Source organism: Ailuropoda melanoleuca, chromosome 1 (assembly GCF_002007445.2).
Source record: "Ailuropoda melanoleuca isolate Jingjing chromosome 1, ASM200744v2, whole genome shotgun sequence".
Classification (NCBI taxonomy): domain Eukaryota; kingdom Metazoa; phylum Chordata; class Mammalia; order Carnivora; family Ursidae; genus Ailuropoda; species Ailuropoda melanoleuca.
In genome coordinates, this window is record NC_048218.1 from 103,659,706 (window position 1) to 103,666,093 (window position 6,388).

The 6,388-nt window shown below is 45.6% G+C and overlaps 1 pseudogene; it reads right to left on the minus strand.

Moving 5' to 3' along the window:
- Nucleotides 1-1,752: 1,752 nt before the first annotated feature.
- LOC100466174 lies at nucleotides 1,753-4,318 on the minus strand (annotated as a pseudogene).
- Nucleotides 4,319-6,388: the final 2,070 nt, after the last annotated feature.

Genomic DNA, 6,388 nt, shown 5'->3' on the forward strand with positions numbered 1-6,388 from the left:
CGTAAAATATAGCAAGCTCATTTGTGTTAAAGGTCATAATACTTAAGCCTATATTTTTCTGAAATGGACTCTGAACTTGTCCCAGCATTCTAGTAAGGGACTGCAGCCACTTGATAAACCTCTGATAGAGAATTGTCTGTCTCGATGGAAAAGGTTGGAGGCCATGGGCAGAGCCCTTAGAGCCCGTTGGTCACTGAGTAAGCTAAAACCTCCTCACATCTACACTCTTGACCTTTATTTAATCCTACTTCCTAGAATGTTCTGAAGAAATAATCCATAAGGAAAAAAGCTATATAAATGAAGATTAGCCACAGTGTTAAATATTATGGAGAAGATTACAAAATAAATGTCCAGCAATTGGGGAATAATTAAAAATATGGTGTAGGTATTAAAATTCAAATTACAAAGACTACATAGCAACATGGAACATGCTTCTGAGATAGTATTAATTGAAAATGGGAGAATGCAGTCATTGCAATTACTTACCGGAGCTAGAAGGGAGCAGGGTCAAAAGAAAATTTAGCTCTGCTGAGGTGACAAGATTGTGAGCACAAGTTCTCTCTCACTTATTTAGATTTATTGTGTAATACAGATAGAATATTTATGTAAAAGAAATTCTATTTTTAGGGCAAAGGAGAAATAGGACACTATAACCCTTTTCTACTTGGCTTCTCATTGGAGTCTCCAGGATTTCATTAAAATGCAAAATTCAAAATCATCTTTATTTTTGGTATATCATGATAAATATATTATAAGCTTACTCTGAATTTGAATTGGTCATCCTCATGGGAGGATTTATGTGTAGATTAATAGCTCTTATGTTAATCCATTTAGCTCCAAAGACTATATGGGGAATACGTACTAATCATATTGTCCACTTGTTAAGTTTTTTTAAATCACAGGGAAATATGCAGGGTGTTTTTAGTGTCAGAAAGCACTGGGTGTTATACACAACTAATGAATCATTGAACACTACATCAAAAACTAATGATATACTATATGCTGGCTAGTTGAACATAATTTAAAAAAGCAGAGGAGAAACTTATGTTTCTCTTTTCAATTACAACTACATTTCAGGTGGGGAATCATTCCATTTAAAATAGTGGGCTTAATTGTTAATCTAAATAAGTACAATGAATACACAATTTTATCTATGTTTCCGAATTTTTGGACATTCTCATAGTGGTTTTTTTTTGTTTTTTGTTTTTTGTCACCACCATGTCAAATTTATTATTCTAATGGCTCTGATACAGCTGGAGGTGATCACGGTGACAGCGCACAGTTTCCTGCCTTCTAGCTCCTGTCCAAAGAGAAAGGTCTACCCACTTGTTCCTTCCTCCTTTCTGGGAGAAAATCCACTATGGGCCATTTACCCAAAATAAACCTCTTAGTGAATTAATGTTCCTTTTGTTTGTTTGTTTGTTTTTTGGACATTTGACTTTCTGAAATGGAAAAAAAAAAAGTGTTGAGTGTCCCATCCCTACTTCTCCCACCCCCATCAGCCAAATAAATCCCTGCTGCCAGGGCATTTCTGTTGCTTCTGAAATCTTTAAATAAATATTGAAAGAAATGGCATCAAGTGTTCATGTTGAGTGATGGCACTGAGTGTGTCCCAGCACCTGTTAGGTGGAATATCACTGTCTGGACAGTCTCAAGGTATCATGGAGAATGCGAAGGCTTGTTGCTATAGTCGATTGTCAGCCAGGTGTAGGGGCTGTGCTGAGTCCCCCCCAGGGTGTAGGGGAGGGCTGCCTACAAACTGTCCAGGAAGTTATCCAGGGCTGGGATGCCTTCCTTCAGGCCTTTGCACTTGTGTGTTTCGGCCACCACCTGGCTGGCATGGCTGGTGGTGTGGAAGGGATCCCCGGGCAGGATCTGCCAGTGGTCAAAAACACCCTGGGGGAAGGCCTTACCACCTGTGTTGGACCTCAGGTCAGCGGTGAAGCCAAAGGATTCATTCACAGGCAGGCAGGTCTTTACAACAAACATGGGGGTGCCAGCCACCTGAGACTTGTCAAAGACATGACCCTGCTTCCTGTTCAGGACTTGGTAGATGCCACCAGCCACTTGTTCCAGACACTGAATCTCCACAAGGTAGATAGGCTTAATAAGCCAGGGCTGGGTGGTCAGCCTCCTATCATAAAGGCAGCACTGGGCAGTGGGGATGATCTGGCCACCCCCACAGTGGATGGCATCTGCATGCAGGGTCACATCATGGACATTGAAGTGCATGCCACACATGTTTTCATTGCACAGAGCCCACTCTTTGGTGGCCCACTAGAAGCCAGCTACCATACTATCTTTGATCTTGTTGAGGTACTACACACCCTTGGTGATATCAGTGGGGACGTTGGGGCTGGTGCCATAGGGCCGAAGCACCAGATCTTGTGAGCCTCAGCCAAATCCCATTTATACTTCTTGATCAGATAGTGGGCCCACTGCTTGAGGTCCTGGTGGGCGGACAACTCGCCCTTGTCAATGTCCTTGGCCAGGCAATCAGGGAAGGTCTGTGCCTTCATGTACAGCTGGTTGTGCTTGTTGGAGAACTTGGATAGAGATCTCCAGATAGGCAGAGCACATTCAACTCCTGACAGTCTCATGGTATGAGACTATGGGGCCAGATTTCTTGATGGGAATGCAGGCATGGTCCTCCGCCAGGTTCTTCAGACAGATCTCCATGAGCAGCTCTCTAGCCCCTGCAATGGTATACTCCCTGACTCCTCAATGACACACCATAAGGTCTGACTTGGCCAGCTGTTTGAGACCCTCTACTAGCTTGGGAAGGTCGGATGGATTTGTGGCCTCCACAGCAACCTGGACAATGGGCTCAGACTGAATTTCATCACCTGTATGTTGTGGGCATGCTCAAAGGTGGTGATGGTGCCAGTATTCACCAGGAACTGGCCACACCCACCAGACCTGCCATGTTCCCACCAGGCACATCTTCAGTTGGCTCCACATAATAGCACATCATCAGGATTGTTCTCTGGATGGGCTTCAGGTACATGTCCTCCTTCTTCCCAGAGGTGTAGTTGGGCCCCATGATCCTGATCTTCAGGCCAGTGGATGCCAGACCTGAGAACACATGGCCGAAGACATTGAACCAGCCTTTGTCGGAGGTCAGCACTATTTTGGAAATGTACATCATAAAGGGGCTTTTGGGTAACAGCTTTTAATGCCCATGGGTGCCTTGTCATCCAGAGGCCCCTCATACAAGAGTTCACAGTGGTATTTTTGGGCTGTCACGGGAAGGCAGATGGATGGCAATGATCTGCAGCAAAGTGTCCCCAGCAGGTAGCCTGCCTCGCATCACAGACTTCAGAAGTGGTTTGCCTTCTTTGTCTTTGTCTTTGCTGTCTAGCTTGATGTCCAGTTTTTTCAGTCAGCTTTACGGTCTCCTCTTTCTTGAAATTCATGACCACATTAAACGCCTTGAAAACAGGGTCCAAGATGAGCTGGCAGAACGTCTGTGGTAGCTTCTTACCATCAGGGTTGGTGGCTGACTTGCTGAATTTGCTGTTGACTGGATCAAAATACAAGTCACCCCACAGTTTCTTCATCATGTCCACTTTCTTGGCCCACTCAAGAGGCTCCAGCTGGCCCTTGCCTTTGGCAGCAAATTTGGCCACATACATCTCTGCAAATTGCTTCAAAGTGAAGGCCCAACCATGGAGTCCAGACCCAAAGCCAACAGTCCTAAGTACAGAGTCGATCATGATGTTGCCCGTGGGGCCACTCTCACCCTCGCCGTAGGTGGAAATGATGATACGGACATTCTCCACGATGTGCTGGAAGGTCTGGTAAGCTCCTCAGGCTCCAGCTGCAGCTTGAGCAGAGCCCAGTCCATCTTGTTCATCATCAGCACAGTCTTGCTATGCTCAGCAGTGGCCCGCCACAGCACCATCTCTGTCTGCATGCACACACCAGACACACAATCCTCCACCACCAAGGCACCATCAGTGACATGGAGGGCAGCAGTTACCTCCAAGGAGAAGTCCACATGCCTGGGGGAGTTGAGGTTGATGAGAAAGCCGTAACCATCCTTGTTCCGCTTGATAAAATTCAAGTCATTCTCTGAGAGCTCATAGAAGAGGGATAGCCATTGACTTGATGGTGATGCAGTGTTCCTGCTCATCCTTTCATGTGTCAGTGAAGCAGGTCTCCCCAGTACCAGCAGAGACAATGATACTGGCCTTGCACACCAGCAAGTCCATCAGCATGGACTTCCATGGTCCTTGTGGGCAATAATGGACATGTTTCAGATGTTGGCCTTCTTCTCCATGATGGCCCAGATCTGGTCTACTATGAAGTTCATCATGGTAGTGGATGGCAGTGGATTTTCCAAGGCAAATCCAAGCGAAGTGAGCTGTGTTGAGGATGGTGGCGACAATGGCAGAAGAGCATTCATAGTGGGTTTTTTTTTTAATATTTTATTTATTTATTTGACAGAGAGAGAGACAGCCAGCGAGAGAGGGAACACAAGCAGGGGGAGTGGGAGAGGATGAAGCAGGCTCATAGCGGAGGAGCCTGATGTGGGGCTCGATCCCATAACACCAGGATCATGCCCTGACCCGAAGGCAGACGCTTAACCGCTGTGCCACCCAGGCGCCCCCATTCATAGTGTTTTTATTGTACTTTCCAGATTAACAATTGGACCCATTGCTTTATATTTAGAGATGCTTCACCTGAGGAGGGGTTTGGAGGTTGAAGAAAATCATTTAGCATATTATTTGGAAAGTAACTAAAATACTGTTTATAAAGAAATGTATCTGACTTTTGAACAGCCTGTGCTGTCTTACTGTTAGCTTTGTATCTCACCAATGGGAAAAAATAGAAAAACCAGCACAGTCTCCCAAACTAGGGGGATGGGAGAATGGAGCAAAGGGTAGGAGAGGGGGGAAGAGGAAAAGGAGCTCAAAGTTTTTGTGGCTGTCTTGACTGAAGAGAATTAGGTTTAAAAGAAGCCTTGAAATGAGTGATGGGCTCAGTGATTGATGGGGTGTTTGGAGGAGAGTGAACAGGGTTGGGGAAAGAGCAATGTTCCCTCCAACACCTCTGGGAACAGCTTTCTTGGTATTCACACATTGAAGCTGAGACCAAACTGAGGTAGATGAAGCTCTAGAAATGCTCCTCTCTTCTCAGTAGCTCTCCTAGCCCTCAGAGATAACAGCGGAAACGGGGGGTGTGTGTGTGTGTCTGGTGGGGGCGGCAGTGGAGGCAGAGGTATGAAGAAGGAGAGAAAAATCTCAGAGAAGATAATGAGGCTGTGGAGTGGGAGCGCAGAGCAGAAAATATTCTGGTGCTTGAGAGAACAGGAAGGCGTATATATAAATGTGTGTGTATCTCTTTTTAGATCCTTTCATTCAGGAGGCATCTCCCTGGAGACTGAGGAAATGGTAGGAGTCCCCTGGGGTGCTGTCAGCTCCACTTGCTGAACTTCTGGAGACAGAGTGAAATACTAGGTAAAGGAAATGCCTTCAGCCTGCTCCTGGGGAGAGGCAGGACTGGGAGGAGTTGGGAGTTGAGAGGGACCCTTGACCTGAATAAGTTAGAGACATTTCCAGATGTGGTTCCCTTCCCACTCTCAACCTCACTGCACTTGCACCCTTGTCAGGAAAGAAAACTGCCTTGTCCCATGGCCCCTTTCAGCTCCAGGACAGCTGGAAGAATATTCCCCCCATTCCTGCTCTTACCTTCTTTACTTCCAGCCAAACCCCAAAGCCCCCCAGAAAGAAGGGCCATTCCAGGGACAATGCTAATGGCAAGTCCAGGGTGTGTGGTTAGAGGGACTTCAGAAACCATGTTTCTGTTAAACACTTTTCTTAACCACCCTACCCAATCCCTGTGTCCATGCTCCTCTTTGAAGGCCTGCCTACCAGAGGTCTGTTTCTGACCCGGGCCACTAGGGCAGAGGAAGTTTGTGGGATTGAACCAACACACCATACATTTGCTTCTTTGCTACTCTTTTTCATTGAAATATAAAGTAATCCATTGGTGGTATTGCTTCTTGTGGCCCTATATATATCATTGTTTCTGAGACCATGTTGAAAAAAACAAAACTCTGATAAACAAATGTATGGAACACAGATTCTTTGAAGAATGGTGACATATAGGCCTCTAGAAATGCCACCTATTTACTACAACAAGCATTTTTCATATACCTTATTCCAGGTTGGGAAGTACTTGTCTGTGCTTTCATAAACTGGGCCATTGCTGCTGATGCTACAGGCTGGTTTTAGGTTGCACACTGACAGGGCAGCAAATGCCATTGACTCACATCCTGAGAAAATTACCACCATTCTAATTCTCTTTCCTTCTGATTACACCAAGGAAAAGGTCTCAGTTTGGAGCTAGATCTTTAACACTGTTCTAACACTTGCTGATTGCT